At 47.8% G+C, this 22531-nt stretch overlaps 1 protein-coding gene across 2 annotated transcripts in view; it reads left to right on the top strand.

Annotated features, from left to right (window-relative positions):
* The window catches only part of LOC112221132 (protocadherin-1), a 395340-nt gene that overhangs the window by 341706 nt on the left and 31103 nt on the right, over window positions 1-22531 (top strand). The gene's annotated exons all lie outside the window — the stretch shown is intronic.

Raw genomic sequence — 22531 nt, 5'->3', positions numbered from 1 at the left:
GATGGAAGAAGAAGAAAGGGGGTTGGAATCAGGGAGAGGTAAAGGTTACAAGGCATTGGATGGATGGTGGAAAAGTGGAAGAATGGCAGGCAAGAGGAGAGAAGGGGGAGATGAGGGAAAGGCAAGAGGGAGGGAGGCAGCAAGAGTTGGAGGGTGGAGGGAAGTGACAGGCGGGTTTACACATGAGCACATAACATTCACCGGCAACCTGGCTGCCCTGTGGTGGATATATCTTGGAAGACAAGGATAAGAGGGATGACAAGGGAAAGATGGAGAGAGAGGGGGGGAGTGGAGGGAGAGAGGGAGAGAGTGGAGGGAGGGTTTGAGGGGGAAGGTGGAGGGAGGGAGGTAGGGGGAGAGTGGAGGGAAGGAGGTTGAGTGTGTGTGCTGGGTAATCCTCTCTTATTAGAAGGCTCCATCACAGCCCATTGTTTACTGTAAGGATTAGCGTCTGTTTGTCTCCCCTGCCGTGTTTTTGTTTTAGACCAGGCGTGGGTCAGAGAGGGGAGTACATTAGCGGTGGGGCTCCAGCGAGGACGCTCTGAGACAGGGTACAGTGACTCGCCAGGGGCCCTCTGAGCTGGAGCTCTGTTAGCATTTAGCGTGGTGCTGAATACTCAATGAGGACGGGAGCGCGTCCCAGACCCCAGGTTGACTGGCTCCTCTCCCCTCAATTAACCTTTTGCCTCGCCACTCACGCTTCACAGGGCTTTTCAGGCTTTATAGGGCTTTTTAGGGCTTCAGAGGGCCAGGCCTGGACGTGATCAGCACACCGCAGCACACACACTGATAGCACATATACACTTTGATCACACACACGTCAAACATTCACCCGTTTTACACATAGATAACACATGCGTGCACCAGCAGTGACACACAAACACACACACACACACACACACAGACGGACAGACGGACTCACACACACTGATATAACCAACAACAATAACCAACAATGACGAGTCAGCCTATAGGGAGGAGGTAAGTGTGAGCATATATATCACATGGACCAACAACACCAGCACTCTTGTCAAGAGGGTGCAACAGCATCTCTACTTCCTAAGGCGGCTGAAGAAATACAGCATGCCACCCCGGGTCCTCCCAATACTACGGCTGCACCATCGAGAGCACTGGTTGCGTCTTGTCCTGGTATGGGAATTGCTCTGTCCACAACCGCAAGGCCCCCAGCAGGTGGTAAAGACAGCCCAGAACATCACTGGGATCGTGCTCCTGCCCATCTAGGACATCTACTAGAAAATGTGCCTGAGGAAGACCTTGTCACGTCCTGACCTTAGTTCCTTTTGTATGTCGCTATTTTAGTTTGGTCAGGGCGTGAGTTGGGGTGGGCATTCTATGTTTTTGTTTTATGTTTTGTATTTCTGGTTTTGGCCTGGTATGGTTCCCAATCAGAGGCAGCTGTCAATCGTTGTCTCTGATTGAGAACCATTCTTAGGCAGCCTGTTTTCCCACTATGGGTTGTGGGTAGTTGTTTGTGTTTCTGCACCTGACAAGAATGTTTCGTCTTCGTTCATTCTCTTTGTTTTGGTTTCAGTTTAAATAAAAAATAACATGAACACTTACCATGCTGCACATTGGTCCGATCCTTCATACTCCTCGTCAGAAGAGGAGGAAAACTGTCACAGATCTACCCACCACCAATGGACCAAGCAGTGTGGTAACCAGGAGCAGAGGGTTCTAGACTCCTGGACTCAGGAGGAGATACTGTAAGGCAAGGGACCCTGGGCACAGGCTTGGGAATATCACCGCCCCAAGGAAGAACTGGAGGCATGAAAGCTGAGCGGTGGCGATATGAGGGAAGGCAGCGCAACAGGCACGAGAGGCAGCCCCCGACCCCAAAAAATTGGGGGAGGCACACGGAGAGATTGGCGGAGTCAGCGGTAGACCTGAGCCAACTCCCCGTGCTTACCGGAAGAAGCGCAGTACTGGTCAGGCACCGTGTTATGCGGTCAAACGCACGGTGTCGCCAGTACGTGCTCATAGCCCGGTGCACTATAGGCCAGCCCCCCGCAAGTGCCAGGGCCTATTGTGCCAGCACAGCGTGTTTGCCATTTCGGACCAAGGTATCCTGCACCGGCTCTGCGTGCTGTGTCTCCAGGGTGCTGAGAGGGTGCAGTGCACCCTATGCCTGCGCTCCAACTGTGCCGGGCGAAGGTGGGTATTGAGGCTAAGGGAGAGGTGCGAGTGGTATGCACCAGATCTCCAGTGCTCACCCACAGCCCTGTTCAACTTGTGCCTGCACTCTGGAGGGTCCGGGCTAAAGTGGTCATCCAGCCTGGAGGAGTGGTGCCAAGGCTGCGCACCAGAGCTCCAGTGCTCCCCCACAGCCCGGTCCATCCAGTGCCTCCTCCACGCACCAGGCCTCCTGTAGGTCTCCCCAGCCTGATGGGTCCTGTGGCAGCCCCACGCACCAGGCTGTCTCTCCGTCTCCTCCCTCCAGGTTCTCCCGCTTGTCCTGCGCTGTCAGAGTCTCCCGCCTGTCCGGTGCTTACAGAGTCTCCCTCCTGTCCGGAACAGTCAGAGCCGCCCGTCAGTCAGGAGCTGCCAGAGCCGCCCGTCAGTCAGGAGCTGCCAGAGCCACCCGTCAGTCAGGAGCGCAAGAGCCGCCCGTCAGTCAGGAGCTGCCAGAGCCGCCCGTCAGTCAGGAACTGCCAGAGCCGTCCGTCAGTCAGGAGCTGCCAGAGCCGCCCGTCAGTCAGGAGCTGCCAGAGCCGCCCGAGGAGCTGCCAGAGCCGCCCGTCAGTCAGGAGCTGCCAGAGCCGCCCGTCAGTCAGGAGCTGCCAGAGCTGTCCGTCAGTCAGGAGCTGCCAGAGCTGCCCGTCAGTCAGGAGCTGCCAGAGCCGCCCGTCAGTCAGGAGCTGCCAGAGCCACCCATCAGTCAGGAGCTGCCAGAACCGTCCGTCGGTCAGGAGCTGCCAGAGCCGCCCATAAGTCAGGAGCTGCCAGAACCGCCCGTCGGTCAGGAGCTGCCAGAGCCGCCCGTCAGTCAGGAGCTGCCAGATACGCACTTCACTCCGGCGCTGCCAGCGTCTCCCGCCTGTCCGGCGCTGCCAGAGTCTCCCGCCGGTCCAAAGGCGCCACTTAAGTGGGCCAAGACTACAGTGGAGTGGGGTCCACGTCCCGCGCCAGAGCCGCCACCGCGGACAGATGCCCACCCAGACCCTCCCCTATGGGTTTAGGTTTTGCCGCCGGAGTCCGCACCTTTGGGGGGAGGGGGTACTGTCACGTCCTGACCTTAGTTCCTTTTGTATGTGGCTATTTTAGTTTGGTCAGGGCGTGAATTGGGGTGGGCATTCTATGTTTTTGTTCTATGTTTTGTATTTCTGCTTTTGGCCTGGTATGTGTCCCAATCAGAAGCAGCTGTCAATTGTTGTCTCTGATTGAGAACCATACTTTGGCAGCCTGTTTTCCCACTATGGGTTGTGGGTAGTTGTTTTCTGTTTTGTGTTTCTGCATCTGACAGGACTGTTTCGTTTACGTTCGTTCTCTTTGTTATGTTGCTTTGTGTTCAATTTAAATAAAAAATAACATGAACACCTACGACGCTGCACATTGGTCCGATCCTTCATACTCCTCGTCAGAAGAGGAGGAAAACCGTTACAGACCCGCCGCATCATCAAGGCCACCACACACCCATCCACGAGTTGTTCTCTCCGTTACCGGCTGATGGTATCGGAGCATGAGGTCTGAGTCTGGTACCAACAGGCTCAGAGACAGTTTCTATCTACAAGCCATCAGACTGCTGAACACTTGAACTGGACTGACCACCTGCAGTGACTCTCAGCACCTTAGCACACATGCACTCACACACATACACACACACACACACACACACACACACACACATGCTGCTACCAGACTCTTATTATGATTGCTAAATACTGCACAATTGAAAAACTTGCCCCATGTATTATACGTATGCTAAAATGTTTATTCTATTTTACTGAGCCATTTACTTTATGTTCATATTCTTATATTTTCTTATTTCTTACTGTTGTTGCATTGTCAAGAAGAAACCTGCCAGTAAACATTTATTTAGAAGGTGTAAACCATGTGTGTTTCATACTACTAATAAAACATGAAACTTGAAACACAAACGTACACACAAACACACATGCCTGCTGTGGACATTGCACTTCAGATTCCAGTCACACACTCTCAATACATTCACACACAACTGTACATGGATCAGTGGTGAAAGTGGTTCTTGTAATGCCAGGCACAGACACACAGCAGAGGTGATGGTGCTTGTTATGCAGGGAACACACAGAGACCAGCAGAGGTGATGGTGCTTGTTATGCAGGGAACACACAGAGACCAGCAGTGGTGATGGTGCTTGTTATGCAGGGCACACACAGAGACCAGCAGTGGTGATGGTGCTTGTTATGCAGGGCACACACAGAGACCAGCAGTGGTGATGGTGCTTGTTATGCAGGGCACACACAGAGACCAGCAGTGGTGATGGTGCTTGTTATGCAGGGCACACACAGAGACCAGCAGTGGTGATGGTGCTTGTTATGCAGGGAACACACAGAGACCAGCAGAGGTGATGGTGCTTGTTATGCAGGGAACACACAGAGACCAGCAGTGGTGATGGTGCTTGTTATGCTGGGAACACACAGAGACCAGCAGTGGTGATGGTGCTTGTTATGCAGGGAACACACAGAGACCAGCAGTGGTGATGGTGCTTGTTATGAAGGGAACACACAGAGACCAGCAGTGGTGATGGTGCTTGTTATGCAGGGCACACACAGAGACCAGCAGTGGTAATGGTGCTTGTTATGCAGGGCACACACAGAGACCAGCAGTGGTGATGGTGCTTGTTATGCAGGGCACAACAGAGACCAGCAGTGGTGATGGTGCTTGTTATGCAGGGAATAAGCAGAGACCAGCAGTGGTGATGGTGCTTGTTATGCAGGGCACAACAGAGACCAGCAGTGGTGATGGTGCTTGTTATGCAGGGAACACACAGAGACCAGCAGTGGTGATGGTGCTTGTTATGCAGGGCACACACAGAGACCAGCAGTGGTGATGGTGCTTGTTATGCAGGGAACACACAGAGACCAGCAGTGGTGATGGTGCTTGTTATGCAGGGAACACACAGAGACCAGCAGTGGTGATGGTGCTTGTTATGCAGGGCACAACAGAGACCAGCAGTGGTGATGGTGCTTGTTATGCAGGGAACACACAGAGACCAGCATTGGATGTGATGCTTGTAAAGTTCCACACTCACACTGCAGTTGCCTGAGTTCTTAGCAGGCAGTACACACACACACACACACACACACACACACACACACACACACACACACACTCACACTCACACACGCACGCACGCACGCACGCACGCACGCACGCACGCACGCACGCACGCACACACACACACACACACACACACACACACACACACACACACACACACACACACACACACACACACACACACACACAGAGAGAGAGAGAGAGAATACTGAAAAAACTCATATCTCCTTTCGATGAGCTCCAAATGTATGATCCGTTTCCCTGAATTGCATTGTGAAAGACTGTAGTATCGTTTAAAAAAATTAATTAGCTAGTCATCTTGGCAGTAGAACAAGCTTTCAAATGATGCCCACCTGACCCAGATTGTGATTTATACTGTACTGTATTTGTATTGGGTAAACAGCACCATTAATTATGTGATTGCGGCGATGGAAGGTTGTGTTCCAAACAAAACAACTACAAGTGTAAGGTGTGTGGTGACCGGGTTTGTTAGTGACGGGGTGACAGTGGTGTTAGTGACTGGGTTACAGGGGTGTTAGTGACTGATTTACAGGGGTGTTAGTGACGGGGTTACAGGGGTGTTTGTGACGGGGTTACAGGGGTGTTAGTGACTGGGTTGCAGGGGTGTTAGTGACTGGGTTACAGGGGTGTTAGTGGTGGGGTTACAGGGCTGTTAGTGACGAGGTTACAGGGGTGTTAGTGACTGCTTTACAGTCGTGTTAGTGACGGGGTTACAGGGCTGTTAGTGACCAGATTACAGGGGTGTTGGTGAGGGGGTTACAGGGCGGTTAGTGACGGGGTTACAGGGGTGTTATTGACAGGGTTACAGGGGTGTTAGTGATGGGGTTACAGGGGTGTTAGTGACAGGGTTACAGGGGTGTTAGTGATGGGGTTACAGGGGTGTTAGTGATGAGGTTACAGGGGTGTTAGCGACTAGGTTACAGGGGTGTTAGTGACGGGGTTACAGGGCTGTTAGTGACAAGGTTACAGGGGTGTTAGTGACAGGGTTACAGGGCTGTTAGTGACAAGGTTACAGGGATGTTAGTGACTGGGTTACAGGGGTGTTAGTGACGGGGTTACAGGGGTGTTAGTGACGGGGTTACAGGGGTGTTAGTGACTGGGTTACAGGGGTGTTAGTGACTGGGTTACAGGGGTGTTAGTGACGGGGTTACAGGGGTGTTAGTGACGGGGTAGACAGAAAAGGGGGGCTGAATATGTATCCTGCATTAGGCAGGCTCAGACACAGAGACATAATTCCCAACAAGCACTGTCATTACTGCGGAATACCCTGGGGCTGGGTTATCGTCCCATTCAGAAACACATATTTGACGCCACTCTGCCTTCATGGCGCTCAAATACGGGGGCTGAAAAGTGGTACATCCGGCCCAGTAACTCACATCACATCGCATTGCATCACAGAGCTGGTCTGTGAGAGTGTGGTATGTGTCTGCAGGGCTATGAACTGTATGTGTGTTTCGGTGTGGTCATGTGTGTGTTAGTGTATGTGTGTGTGTGTGTGTGTGTGTGTGTGTGTGTGTGTGTGTGTGTGTGTGCATGTATGCTTGCGGAGTGGCATGTGTGTGTTTTAGTTAGCAACCATGTGAGTGTATGCGTGCGAGCATGTATATACAGTTTGTGTGCTCTATGTGATTGCGTGTCTGCATGCATCAGTGTGTGTGTATGTGTGTCTACGCTTAGCAAGTGTGTGTGTCTGCAGGCATCTTTGTGTGTGTGTGTGTGTGTGTGTGTGTTCACCCTTTTTTGTTTTATTTTCGGAGGAGGACCTCATAAGCCAGGGGGTGGATCTTCTTCTGCCCCAGTTAGGCTGCTTGCCCTGGGCCTGGTGCAACAGACACACCCCTCAGCTTCGATTGGACCTGTGTTCCCACCACAGTCTCCTTACTCAGCAAACAACACACAAGTCTTATCCGGTCCATCCCGAGTGACATTTGACCCTCTGACTGAGTTTAGGTCAGCTCGGACACCCTCGGAGTGAAAATGTGCAGAACTTCAAAATCCTTCGGAGTGGACTCATTTTCAAAGATGTGAGACTATGTGGCGAATATCCCTATGGAGAGGAGAGAGGGACGGTCAGACTTCCAAAGGCCTAGGAAAGCTTCTATCATACCTTCTTCTCTGGCTCTCTCTTTCTTCTCTTCTCTACTCTGGCTCTCTCTTCTCTTCTCTTCTTCTCTGGCTCTCTCTCTCCCCGGGAAAGAGGCTGGTTAAAGGGGAGAATGAGCGAGAGAGGTACAAGAGGATGAAAGAGAAGAGGAAAAGAATGGACAATAATGTTATAAACACAGATCCCCACCCCCCAAAAATGCAGCAATGATCTTGTCCACCATTTTGTCTTTGAATTTGCAAACCCACTTTGGGAAGCAGTTATTCAAGCAGGCAGACAAACCTAACGTGTGGTATAGTAGAAGAGTGTTCAGTCTGTCCTTGTCTGGACCTACTAAATTGCATTAACAAGCAGCACTGCATAACCAGTGCTGCTGTCAATGGTGGGGACCACATGTTCAGACAGTAGGAGAGGATAGAACCCTGTTGCTAGTTAGCGCCTAGACTAGCCTACTTGTTAATTAGCAACGCAGCATCTGTCACGGAGCGCAGCATCGTTCTCCGGAGGTGTCCATTTTAGGATCCAGAACTATAGACTACCATGTCTACATCCCCCAGTGTAGCCACATCATCCAGAACTATAGACTACCATGTGTACATCCCCCAGTGTAACCATGTCATCCAGAACTATAGACTACCATGTCTACATCCCCCAGTGTAGCCATGTCATCCAGAACTATAGACTACCATGTGTACATCCCCCAGTGTAGCCACATCATCCAGAACTATAGACTACCATGTCTACATCCCCCAGTGTAGCCATGTCATCCAGAACTATAGACTACCATGTCTACATCCCCCAGTGTAGCCATGTCATCCAGAACTATAGACTACCATGTCTACATCCCCCAGTGTAACCATGTCATCCAGAACTATAGACTACCATGTGTACATCCCCCAGTGTAACCATGTCATCCAGAACTATAGACTACCATGTCTACATCCCCCAGTGTAACCATGTCATCCAGAACTATAGACTACCATGTCTACATCCCCCAGTGTAGCCATGTCATCCAGAACTATAGACTACCATGTCTACATCCCCCAGTGTAACCATGTCATCCAGAACTATAGACTACCATGTGTACATCCCCCAGTGTAGCCATGTCATCCAGAACTATAGACTACCATGTGTACATCCCCCAGTGTAACCATGTCATCCAGAACTATAGACTACCATGTGTACATCCCCCAGTGTAGCCATGTCATCCAGAACTATAGTCTACCATGTGTACATCCCCCAGTGTAACCATGTCATCCAGAACTATAGACTACCATGTGTATATCCCCCAGTGTAGCCATGTCATCCAGAACTATAGACTACCATGTCTACATCCCCCAGTGTAACCATGTCATCCAGAACTATAGACTACCATGTGTACATCCCCCAGTGTAACCATGTCATCCAGAACTATAGACTACCATGTGTACATCCCCCAGTGTAGCCACATCATCCAGAACTATAGTCTACCATGTCTACATCCCCCAGTGTAGCCATGTCATCCAGAACTATAGACTACCATGTGTATATCCCCCAGTGTAGCCATGTCATCCAGAACTATAGACTACCATGTCTACATCCCCCAGTGTAACCATGTCATCCAGAACTATAGACTACCATGTCTACATCCCCCAGTGTAACCATGTCATCCAGAACTATAGACTACCATGTCTACATCCCCCAGTGTAGCCACATCATCCAGAACTATAGACTACCATGTCTACATCCCCCAGTGTAGCCATGTCATCCAGAACTATAGACTACCATGTCTACATCCCCCAGTGTAACCATGTCATCCAGAACTATAGACTACCATGTCTACATCCCCCAGTGTAGCCACATCATCCAGAACTATAGACTACCATGTGTACATCCCCCAGTGTAACCATGTCATCCAGAACTATAGACTACCATGTCTACATCCCCCAGTGTAGCCATGTCATCCAGAACTATAGACTACCATGTGTACATCCCCCAGTGTAACCATGTCATCCAGAACTATAGACTACCATGTGTACATCCCCCAGTGTAGCCATGTCATCCAGAACTATAGACTACCATGTCTACATCCCCCAGTGTAGCCATGTCATCCAGAACTATAGACTACCATGTCTACATCCCCCAGTGTAGCCATGTCATCCAGAACTATAGACTACCATGTCTACATCCCCCAGTGTAACCATGTCATCCAGAACTATAGACTACCATGTCTACATCCCCCAGTGTAGCCATGTCATCCAGAACTATAGACTACCATGTCTACATCCCCCAGTGTAGCCATGTCATCCCTTTTCTCTCCCTCTTCTAATCTGTCACTCACTCTCTGTCATCTTCTTTCTCTCTATTCCTGTGTCTGTCTGTCTATCTGCTAGTCTCACCCTCTCCATCATTGTCTTTGTCTTTCCCCTCTCTTCTTGGCATCTATCATCCCTCCTTCTCTGGTTCTCCCGTGTCTCTTTCACTCTCTCTCTCTTTTTCTCCATATTATCTTCTCTGTCTCTGTTCTTTATAGTACAGTCTTTGTAAATGCATCATCGCCCTGGCCTACATTTGCATGGGTAGGAGCCAAAGCACTTGGCTTGGGGGGATCGCTGAAGAGGAGAGGAGAATCTCATTTCCATATGTAACGAAGCTCTTTCTGGAGGAAGAAAGCACATAGAAATGGATTTATATATGTGTGGTTTTGTCATAGATTTTCCTCAGTATTTGAAGCCGATCCAGAAAGGCAGTAATGTGTTTGAGTGTAGGTATAAGAATGGTGTTTTAAAGGGGACCATGTTTCAGTGTCCCTGCCTCTCTTAGGGGAATCTGATAAAGAGTAGTCCTATCCTTGTCTACGGTCATTCTCACCCTCTTCTCTGCTGGCAAAAACAAACCCTCCATCTTTTCTCCTGTTTTTCATTATTTTCATTTTACTGAGTAGAGCTCATGACGTATCAAAAGAAAGTCAGCAGACTAACTACCCATCCTCACACAATAGAGTGTCGGGAAACTTGCTCGTATCACGCCTCACGCCTCACATAGCAAACTGAGAGAAATTCATGACTGCACACAAAGACAACGCATGCAAGACACTGGTTCCTTTGGAGGAGCTGAAAGCCATTTTGGGCATGAGTAAGGAGGGAGTGGGACCAAAAAGAATGCAAAATGAAGGCGTATCACATTTTTGGGGTTGTTTTCACTTTGTAATCTGCGATGCGAGATAATTAAAGTGTGGAGCTTGGGCTGTTATCACTCGCACAGAGAGAAAGAGAGAGCGAGAGAATCGTCTTGCATTTAAATATGAATCAAACATACTCCAAAGCATTCACATTTCCTTTATTTCACATAAAAAAAATGTAGAGGCCTCATTCTCATCCCTTTGTCTCTGGGAAAAGTAAAGTAACAACATGTTAGAAAATGGAGGCAGAAGGGAACACCCACCCTCTCCCTTTGTTGACTCCCACAGAACCAGGCCTGGTATTCTGTCTTATGTGGTCTGTTTTCATAACATTTCTCCCGGACATTTACATAACATGTGCGGATGGGGAATAGTGACACTTCGGTGAAATGGGTAGCAGTCTTTTTGATATAGACTTTGTAAAAGAAAGTCTAGCACATATGAAATGGCAGAAAACTTAGCATCAAACCAATACATCAAATTGAGCAAAAGGTTTAGTAGGCTGGTAGAGGGAGAACTGTCCAATCCTTGCAATATGTTTATCAGTGTAGATGTGATATTTGCTTAACTCTCCCACCTTTCAATATACTAATGCTACTGTGAACTCACAATTTAGTGTGTGCATTTTAAAAGCCATCATGAAGCACTTAACACAGAATGGTGATAAATCAGTTACAATCATGTCGTAAAAATGGAAAGGTCCTTCATGCATCTTTACTTCTTCATGGACATACATCAAATCCATTTGTATTTGTAACATGCTGAATTCAACAGGTGTAGACCTTTCCCTGAAATACCTATTACAAGCCCTTAACCAACAATGCAGTTTAAAAAAATCAGAGAAAATATTTACTAAATAAACTAAAGTACACAAAAATAAAGGAACACAATGAAATACCAATAACGAGGCTATATACAGTGGTACCGAGTCAATGTGCGGGGGTACAGGTTAGTGGAGGTAATGGAGGTAAAGAGACTATGCGTAGTGTATCACGTGTAGTGGGACTTGTCTTTGCCTTTTCTACTACTGTGTGCCATTCTACCGTTATCACCCCATACAATAACACCATACGGCAATAGGAGTACCAAGGGTGATTTCACGCCAATTCCATTATTGACCCGACTTTGCTCGCTCCCAAATCTGCATATCGAATGAGCGTGGAGGTGGCTTAAGTCCAATGTCATTACTCACTGTGAGAGAGCCAATTCTAATCACTGTCTTCACAAAAGTGTTTTTGTCTTAACTAGCTCAGCCCCGTGACATGGCATAGTGTCCTTCTCTTGCTCCGTATTGAAGAAGGGGATGGGCCGGTGGTTAGTGGAAGAAAAAACTGAAGAAGGAGAAGTAATGAAAGGCGTGGAGGATGAAGTCGGTCCTGATTATGCTATAATCCTTGGTGTTGTCTCAGCATTAGAGCTGATGAGGGAGGCTTTGACCTAGACTAATAGCACCGCAATCTGCCCACTGTTTGTTCTCATCCACAGGACCTCTAATGGAGTGGGTTAATCTGTTACCTACACTCCCCTGGGCTTTTACTGGAGGCTAAGGAAACTAATGAAGAGTGGTGGGAGGCAGGAGGGTGGAGTTCCGTGTGGCCCAGTTGTTAGAGCATGTTGCTTGCATTGCCAGGGTTGTGGGGTTCGATTCGCACGGGGGGCCGTTACAAAATCAAATGTATGCACTCACTACTGTAATTCACTCTGGAGAAGAGTGTCTGCTAAATGACTCAAATGTAGGGAGACAGAGAGACATGGAGAAATGAAAGACAGAGGATGAAGAGTTGGAGGCGGGAGGCAGAGAATGAGAAAGGGAGTGGAGGGACAGACAGCGAGGGAGAAATGTAAGAGAGTGAAGGATAGAGGATGTAAACAGAGTTGGTGAGGAAGGTGGAGACAGAGAGAATGGAAGAGAGAGGAATTAATACATGGAAGAACGAGAGGATAGATTTGGTAGAGGAATAAAGGATTGCGTGAGATGGAGATATCTGGCAAAGATGCGTCAGGGGAACCAGATAGGATGAGAGACTGCCATAAAGAGCCAGGCTCATCTCAGTACCCAATACACTCTCAGCACCAATACACTCTCACACATATTCCCAAAGGTAAACGCATTTTCCGCTTTGTTTGAGTCTTAAGTGTATTATCTCATTTCATTGTTGTTGCTCAGGAAGAAAATGTCTGCCACAATCTATTCTCTGAGTAATATGCCTGAGGCAGTATTAGGTTTAGCTGGTGTCAGCTTTATTTTGTTCACTTAGCCACTTGAGTACATGAACAGTAACGTTACATGTGTATGAATGTACTGTAGATGCTTAATCCACTTAGTATTATGTAGATAAGTTTTATCTCACTCATCTATTGGAAGATAACAAAAACAAAAAATTATGCATAACTGAGACTACATCTATATTAAACACAACACAAATACTAAAACAGGAGAGGGTTTTCATCTCAGATAATGTCAGGAACACAGTAATACATACATACTGAGAAAGAGAGAGAGAGCGTGTGTGTGCCTGTGCCTGTGCCTGTGCGTGTGCGTGTATGCGCGTGCATACCATACTCTGCACAATCACATTCTGTTTGACTAGCTAATGTAACTAGATGAAGATAACAAAGGTTGTAAGGGGACAACACTGAATAATATTTTCTGCATGGTCACACCGACACAGAGGGAAACACTGTGACATGTACAGTAGCTGTGCCAAATGTTAGAATAGGAAAGCATCAATGCTCACAGTCAAGGTGAAATGCACCCTGGGTATGCATTCATACACGTATAACTGTCTACCTTCTGCTCACTCATTCAAGGCAGTGACCTCAGCAAGTCCTAGTTGATATCCCACATGTTCCCCTCCACAGTCTTCCTTATTCTCTCTAGGTATAAATCCACCACTATTTTCTCTGGTACAATATGGGACGGGGTTAATAAAACTAATATAACGGTTACCTCTGGCTGTGGGCTTTGTAACTGATTGTCAGTCAGTTATTGTGAGTACTGCTGTGGAGAGGCCAACTCCTCCTCGCCAGCCTATTTTGGTGTCACTTCCTTGACGTGATTAGTCGGCGTTCTTCCATTTACTGCGGCTGTCGGCAGAACCAATCGTGGCCCAGCGTAATGTCGTAATGGAAGGGGATGTATGGCTGACACCAGACAGATTGCAGTAATATGCTTTTCTTTATTTTGTTGTTGTTGTATTTTCCATCTTTTTTTCCTCTGTTCACTCTTCCATGGTGGGAAGGACCAAACAGTTATTTTCTTTTTCTTTTTTCACTTTGATGAATCGATCTGAAAGGTTTATTTATTAGATGCAGGAATATTGATGGTTGGCAAAGAACTTACGATTTATTTGACAATCTACATACAGCTATGGCTGATGGACATGTTTATTTCTGGTGGTGAATTCAGTTGTTGGGCCTGTGCTTTCTAAATGAGAGAGAGACACAGACAGACAGACAGACAGACAGACAGACAGACAGACAGACAGACAGACACAAAAAAGTAAGACTGTTTTGGAGAAAGTACTGTGTGATGTAGAGCAGTGGTGGAGAAAGTACTGTGTGATGTAGAGCAGTGGTGGAGAAAGTACTGTGTGATGTAGAGCAGTGGTGGAGAAAGTACTGTGTGATGTAGAGCAGTGGTGGAGAAAGTACTGCGCGATGTAGAGCAGTGGTGGAGAAAGTACTGTGTGGTGTAGAGCAGTGGTGGAGAAAGTACTGTGTGGTGTAGAGCAGTGGTGGAGAAAGTACTGTGTGGTGTAGAGCAGTGGTGGAGAAAGTACTTTGTGGTGTAGAGCAGTGCTAGAGAAGTACTGTGGTGTATAGAGCAGTCGTGGAGAAAGTACTGTGGGGAATAGAGCAGTGGTAGAGAAAGTACTGTGGGGAATAGAGCAGTGGTAGAGAAAGTACTGTGTGATGTAGAGCAGTGGTGGAGAAAGTACTGTGTGATGTAGAGCAGTGGTGGAGAAAGTGCTGTGTGATGTAGAGCAGTGGTGGAGAAAGAACTGTGTGATGTAGAGCAGTGGTGGAGAAAGTACTGTGTGGTGTAGAGCAGTGGAGAAAGAACTGGAGAAAGTGGTGGAGAAAGAACTGTGTGATGGGGAGAAAGTAGAGCAGTGGTGAGAAAGAACTGTGTGAGAGTGGTGGAAGTACTGTGTGATGTAGAGCAGTGGCGGAGAAAGAACTGTGTGATGTAGAGCAGTGGCGGAGAAAGTACTGTGTGATGTAGAGCAGTGGTGGAGAAAGTACTGTGTGATGTAGAGCAGTGGCGGAGAAAGAACTGTGTGATGTAGAGCAGTGGTGGAGAAAGAACTGTGTGATGTAGAGCAGTGGTGGAGAAAGTACTGTGTGATGTAGAGCAGTGGCGGAGAAAGTACTGTGTGATGTAGAGCAGTGGCGGAGAAAGAACTGTGTGATGTAGAGCAGTGGTGGAGAAAGTACTGTGTGATGTAGAGCAGTGGTGGAGAAAGTGCTGTGTGATGTAGAGCAGTGGTGGAGAAAGTGCTGTGTGATGTAGAGCAGTGGTGGAGAAAGTACTGTGTGATGTAGAGCAGTGGTGGAGAAAGTGCCGTGTGATGTAGAGCAGTGGTGGAGAAAGAACTGTGATGTAGAGCAGTGATGGAGAAAGCACTTCGTGGTGTAGAGCAGTGATGGAGAAAGGCTGTGTGATGTAGAGCAGTGATGGAGAAAGTACTGTGTGACGTAGAGCAGGGGTGGAGAAAGACTGTGTGATGTAGAGCAGTGATGGAGAAAGTACTGTGTGATGTAGAGCAGTGATGGAGAAAGTACTGTGTGATGTAGAGCAGGGGTGGAGAAAGTACTGTGTGGTGTAGAGCAGTGGGGGAGAAAGTACTGTGTGATGTATAGCAGTGTTGGAGAAAGTACTGTGTGATGTAGAGCAGTGATGGAGAAAGTACTGTGTGACATAGAGCAGTGGTGGAGAAAGTACTGTGTGGTGTAGAGCAGTGGGGGAGAAAGTACTTTGTGGTGTAGAGCAGTGATGGAGAAAGTACTGTGTGCTGTAGAGCAGTGGTGGAGAAAGGACTGTGTGGTGTAGAGCAGTGGTGGAGAAAGTACTTTGTGCTGTAGAGCAGTGGGGGAGAAAATACTTTGTGCAGTGGTGGAGAAAGTTCTGTGTGATTTAGAGCAGTGGTGGAGAAAGTACTGTGTGGTGTAGAGCAGTGGTGGAGAAAGTACTGTGTGGTGTAGAGCAGTGGAGGAGAAAGTACTGTGTAATGTAGAGCAGTGGTGGAGAAAGTACTGTGTGATGTAGAGCAGTGGTGGAGAAAGTACTGTGTGATGTAGAGCAGTGATGGAGAAAGTACTGTGTGGTGTAGAGCAGTGGTGGAGAAAGTACTTTGTGATGTAGAGCAGTGGTGGAGAAAGTACTGTGTGATGTAGAGCAGTGGTGGAGAAAGTACTGTGTGATGTAGAGCAGTGGTGGAGAAAGTACTGTGTGCTGTAGAGCAGTGGTGGAGAAAGTACTGTGTGATGTAGAGCAGTGGTGGAGAAAGTACTGTGTGCTGTAGAGCAGTGGGGGAGAAAGTACTGTGTGCAGTGGTGGAGAAAGTACTGTGTGATGTAGAGCAGTGGTGGAGAAAGTTCTGTGTGATTTAGAGCAAGAAAGTACTGTGTGATGTAGAGCAGTGTGGAGAAAGAACTGTGTGATGTAGAGCAGTGGTGGAGAAAGTGTGTGATGTACTGATGGAGAAAGTACTGTGTGAGCAGTGTAGAGCAGTGGGGGAGAAAGTACTGTGTGGTGTAGAGCAGTGGTGGAGAAAGTACTGTGTGATGTATAGCAGTGGTGGAGAAAGTACTGTGTGATGTAGAGCAGTGGTGGAGAAAGTACTGTGTGGTGTAGAGCAGTGGTGGAGAAAGTACTGTGTGGTGTAGAGCAGTGGTGGAGAAAGTACTGTGAGAGCAGTGGTGGAGAAAGTACTGTGTGATGTAGAGCAGTGGTGGAGAAAGGACTGTGTGGTGTAGAGCAGTGGTGGAGAAAGTACTGTGTGATGTAGAGCAGTGGTGGAGAAAGTACTTTGTGCTGTAGAGCAGTGGGGGGAGCTGTTGTGCAGTGGTGGAGAAAGTACTGTGTGATGTAGAGCAGTGGTGGAGAAAGTTCTGTGTGATTTAGTGGTGGAGCAGTGGTGGAGAAAGTACTGTGTGATGTAGAGCAGTGGGGAGAAAGTACTGTGTGTGAGAGCAGTGGTGGAGAAAGTACTCTGTGTGGTGGAGAAAGTTTAGAGCAGTGGTGGAGAAAGTACTGTGTGATGTAGAGCAGTGGTGGAGAAAGTACTGTGTTATGTAGAGCAGTGATGGAGAACGTACTTTGTGGTGTAGAGCAGTGGTGGAGAAAGTACTGTGTGATGTAGAGCAGTGGTGGAGAAAGTATTGTGTGATGTAGAGCAGTGGAGGAGAAAGTAGTGTGTAATGTAGAGCAGTGGTGGAGAAAGTACTGTGTGATGTAGAGCAGTGATTTTTTATTTATTTTTTATTTCACCTTTATTTAACCAGGTAGGCTAGTTGAGAACAAGTTCTCATTTGCAACTGCGACCTGGCCAAGATAAAGCATAGCAGTGTGAGCAGACAACACAGAGTTACACATGGAATAAACAATTAACAAGTCAATAACACAGTAGAAAACAAAGGGGGGAGTCTATATACAATGTGTGCAAAAGGCATGAGGAGGTAGGCGAATAATTACAATTTTGCAGATTAACACTGGAGTGATAAATGATCAGATGGTCATGTACAGGTAGAGATATTGGTGTGCAAAAGAGCAGAAAAGTAAATAAATAAAAACAGTATGGGGATGAGGTAGGTGAAAATGGGTGGGCTAATAACCAATAGACTATGTACAGCTGCAGCGATCGGTTAGCTGCTCAGATAGCTGATGTTTGAAGTTGGTGAGGGAGATAAAAGTCTCCAACTTCAGTGATTTTTGCAATTCGTTCCAGTCACAGGCAGCAGAGTACTGGAACGGAGAGGTGTTGGCTTTAGGGATGATCAGTGAGATACACCTGCTGGAGCGCGTGCTATGGGTGGGTGTTGCCATCGTGACCAGTGAACTGAGATAAGGCGGAGCTTTACCTAGCATGGACTTGTAGATGACCTGGAGCCAGTGGGTCTGGCGACGAATATGTAACGAGGGCCAGCCGACTAGAGCATACAGGTTGCAGTGGTGGGTGGTATAAGGTGCTTTAGTGACAAAACGGATGGCACTGTGATAGACTGCATCCAGTTTGCTGAGTAGAGTGTTGGAAGCCATTTTGTAGATGACATCGCCGAAGTCGAGGATCGGTAGGATAGTCAGTTTTACTAGGGTAAGCTTGGCGGCGTGAGTGAAGGAGGCTTTGTTGCGGAATAGAAAGCCGACTCTTGATTTGATTTTCGATTGGAGATGTTCGATATGAGTCTGGAAGGAGAGTTTGCAGTCTAGCCAGACACCTAGGTACTTATAGATGTCCACATATTCAAGGTCGGAACCATCCATGGTGGTGATGCTAGTCGGGCATGCGGGTGCAGGCAGCGATCGGTTGAAAAGCATGCATTTGGTTTTACTAGCGTTTAAGAGCAGTTGGAGGCCACGGAAGGAGTGTTGTATGGCATTGAAGCTTGTTTGGAGGTTAAATAGCACAGTGTCCAATGACGGGCCGAAAGTATATAGAATGGTGTCGTCTGCGTAGAGGTGGATCAGGGAATCGCCCGCAGCAAGAGCAACATCATTGATATATACAGAGAAAAGAGTCGGCCCGAGAATTGAACCCTGTGGCACCCCATAGAGACTGCCAGAGGACCGGACAGCATGCCCTCCGATTTGACACACTGAACTCTGTCTGCAAAGTAATTGGTGAACCAGGCAAGGCAGTCATCCGAAAAACCGAGGCTACTGAGTCTGCCGATAAGAATATGGTGATTGACAGAGTCGAAAGCCTTGGCAAGGTCAATGAAGACTGCTGCACAGTACTGTCTTTTATCGATGGCGGTTATGATATCGTTTAGTACCTTGAGTGTGGCTGAGGTGCACCCGTGACCGGCTCTGAAACCAGATTGCACAGCGGAGAAGGTACGGTGGGATTCGAGATGGTCAGTGACCTGTTTGTTGACTTGGCTTTCGAAGACCTTAGATAGGCAGGGCAGGATGGATATAGGTCTGTAACAGTTTGGGTCCAGGGTGTCTCCCCCTTTGAAGAGGGGATGACTGCGGCAGCTTTCCAATCCTTGGGGATCTCAGACGATATGAAAGAGAGGTTGAACAGGCTGGTAATAGGGGTTGCGACAATGGCGGCGGATAGTTTCAGAAATAGGGGGTCCAGATTGTCAAGCCCAGCTAATTTGTACGGGTCCAGGTTTTGCAGCTCTTTCAGAACATCTGCTATCTGGATTTGGGTAAAGGAGAACCTGGAGAGGCTTGGGCGAGGAGCTGCCGGGGGCGGAGCTGTTGGCCGAGGTTGGAGTAGCCAGGCGGAAGGCATGGCCAGCCGTTGAGAAATGCTTATTGAAGTTTTTGATAATCATGGATTTATCGGTGGTGACCGTGTTACCTAGCCTCAGTGCAGTGGGCAGCTGGGAGGAGGTGCTCTTGTTCTCCATGGACTTCACAGTGTCCCAGAACTTTTTGGAGTTGGAGCTACAGGATGCAAACTTCTGCCTGAAGAAGCTGGCCTTAGCTTTCCTGACTGACTGCGTGTATTGGTTCCGGACTTCCCTGAACAGTTGCATATCCCGGGGACTATTGGATGCTATTGCAGTCCGCCACAGGATGTTTTTGTGCTGGTCGAGGGCAGTCAGGTCTGGGGTGAACGAAGGACTGTATCTGTTCTTAGTTCTGCATTTTTTGAACGGAGCATGCTTATCTAAAATGGTGAGGAAGTTACTTTTAAAGAATGACCAGGATGGAGTGATGGAGAAAGTACTGTGTGACATAGTGCAGTGGTGGAGAAAATGCTGTGTGGTGTAGAGCAGTGGTGGAGAAAGTACTTTGTGGTGTAGAGCAGTGATGGAGAAAGTACTGTGTGATGTAGAGCAGTGATGGAGAAAGTACTGTGTGACATAGTGCAGTGGTGGAGAAAATGCTGTGTGGTGTAGAGCAGTGATGGAGAAAGTACTTTGTGTTGTAGAGCAGTGGGGGAGAAAGTACTTTGTGGTGTAGAGCGGTGGTGGAGAAAGTACTTAGTGGTGTATAGCAGTGGTGGAGAAAGTACTTTGTGGCGTAGAGCAGTGGTGGAGAAAGTACTTTGTGGTGTAGAGCAGTGGGGGAGAAAGTACTGTGTGGTGTAGAGCAGTGGTGGAGAATGTACTGTGTGATGTAGAGCAGTGGTGGAGAAAGTACTGTGTGATGTAGAGCAGTGGTGGAGAAAGAACTGTGTGACGTAGAGCAGTGATGGAGAAAGTACTGTGTGGTGTAGAGCAGTGGGGGAGAAAGTACTTTGTGGTGTAGAGCAGTGATGGAGAAAGTACTGTGTGATGTAGAGCAGTGGTGGAGAAAATGCTGTGTGGTGTAGAGCAGTGATGGAGAAAGTACTTTGTGCTGTAGAGCAGTGGGGGAGAAAGTACTTTGTGGTGTAGAGCGGTGGTGGAGAAAGTACTTAGTGGTGTATAGCAGTGGTGGAGAAAGTACTTTGTGGCGTAGAGCAGTGGTGGAGAAAGTACTTTGTGGTGTAGAGCAGTGGGGGAGAAAGTACTGTGTGGTGTAGAGCAGTGGTGGAGAAAGTACTTTGTGGTGTAGAGCAGTGGTGGAGAATGTACTGTGTGATGTAGAGCAGTGGTGGAGAAAGTACTGCGTGATGTAGAGCAGTGGTGGAGAAAGAACTGTGTGACGTAGAGCAGTGATGGAGAAAGTACTGTGTGGTGTAGAGCAGTGGTGGAGAACGTACTGCGTGATGTAGAGCAGTGGTGGAGAAAGAACTGTGTGATGTAGAGCAGTGATGGAGAAAGTACTTTGTGGTGTAGAGCAGTGATGGAGAACGTACTGTGTGATGTAGAGCAGTGGTGGAGAAAGTACTGTGTGATGTAGAGCAGTGGTGGAGAAAGTACTGTGTGATGTAGAGCAGTGGTGGAGAAAGTGCTGTATGATGTAGAGCAGTGGTGTAGAAAGTACTGTGTGGTGTAGAGCAGTGGTGGAGAAAGTACTGTGTGGTGTAGAGCAGTGGGGGAGAAAGTACTTAGTGGTGTATAGCAGTGGTGGAGAAAGTACTTTGTGGCGTAGAGCAGTGGTGGAGAAAGTACTTTGTGGCGTAGAGCAGTGGTGGAGAAAGGACTGTGTGGTGTAGAGCAGTGGGGGAGAAAGTACTTTGTGGTGTAGAGCAGTGGTGGAGAAAGTACTTAGTGGTGTAGAGCAGTGATGGAGAAAGTACTGTGTGACGTAGAGCAGTGGTGGAGAAAGTACTGTGTGGTGTAGAGCAGTGGGGGAGAAAGTACTTTGTGGTGTAGAGCAGTGATGGAGAAAGTACTGTGTGATGTAGAGCAGTGGTGGAGAAAGTACTTTGTGCTGTAGAGCAGTGGGGGAGAAAGTACTGTGTGCTGTTGTGCAGTGGTGGAGAAAGTACTGTGTGATGTAGAGCAGTGGTGGAGAAAGTGCTGTGTGATGTAGAGCAGTGGTGTAGAAAGTACTGTGTGAGGTAGAGCAGTGGAGGAGAAAGTACTGTGTGAGGTAGAGCAGTGGGGGGAGTGTAATGTAGAGCAGTGGTGGAGAAAGTACTGTGTGAGGTAGAGCAGTGGAGGAGAAAGTACTGTGTGATGTAGAGCAGTGATGGAGAAAGTACTGTGTGATGTAGAGCAGTGGTGGAGAAAGTACTGTGTGAGTGTAGAAAGTACTGTGGTAGAGCAGTGGTGGAGAAAGTACTGTGTGAGGTAGAGCAGTGGGGAGAAAGTACTGTGTGTGGAGGAGAAAGTACTGTGGTGTAGAGCAGTGGTGGAGAAAGTACTGTGGTGTATAGCAGTGTGGAGAAAGTACTTTGTGGTGTAGAGCAGTGGTGGAGAAAGTACTTTGTGGAGAAGAGGACTGTGTGGTGTAGAGCAGTGGGGGAGAAAGTACTTTGTGGTGTAGAGCAGTGGTGGAGAAAGTACTTAGTGGTGTAGAGCAGTGATGGAGAAAGTACTGTGTGACGTAGAGCAGTGGTGGAGAAAGTACTGTGTGGTGTAGAGCAGTGGGGAGTACTGTGTGGTGTAGAGCAGTGGTGGAGAAAGTACTGTGTGAGGTAGAGCAGTGGAGGAGAAAGTACTGTGTGCTGTAGAGCAGTGGTGGAGAAAGTACTACTGTGTTGAGGTAGAGCAGTGGAGAGCAGTGGTGGAGAAAGTGCTGTGTGATGTAGAGCAGTGGTGGAGAAAGTACTGTGTGATGTAGAGCAGTGGTGGAGAAAGTACTGTGTGATGTAGAGCAGTGGTGGAGAAAGTACTGTGTGAGGTAGAGCAGTGGAGGAGAAAGTACTGTGTAATGTAGAGCAGTGGTGGAGAAAGTACTGTGTGAGGTAGAGCAGTGGAGGAGAAAGTACTGTGTGGTGTAGAGCAGTGGTGGAGAAAGTACTGTGTGAGGTAGAGCAGTGGAGGAGAAAGTACTTTGTGGTGTAGAGCAGTGGAGGAGAAAGTACTGTGTGATGTAGAGCAGTGGTGGAGAAAGTACTGTGTGAGGTAGAGCAGTGATGGAGAAAGTACTGTGTGGTGTAGAGCAGTGATGGAGAAAGTACTGTGTAATGTAGAGCAGTGATGGAGAAAGTACTGTGTGGTCTAGAGGTTTTCAGCCTGTTTTCAACTGTGGACCACCTTGCTGCATTTGGTTTGTAAAAACAAAATACATATATAATATTATTTTCTTTCTCTAAAAATAATAACAGTTGGCAGTATTAATCGTATTATAATTGCTTATAATAATAATAATAATATGTCTGAATAATATGCAAGATATTGTATGTAAAGAATTCCGGGTGGTCTTCAAGACCTTTTGAAAGTGATTTAGTGGTCCCGAAAACGGA

This window comes from Oncorhynchus tshawytscha, linkage group LG21 (genome assembly GCF_018296145.1).
Source record: "Oncorhynchus tshawytscha isolate Ot180627B linkage group LG21, Otsh_v2.0, whole genome shotgun sequence".
Lineage (NCBI taxonomy): Eukaryota > Metazoa > Chordata > Actinopteri > Salmoniformes > Salmonidae > Oncorhynchus > Oncorhynchus tshawytscha.
This window is presented reverse-complemented; position numbering and strand designations above follow the sequence as displayed.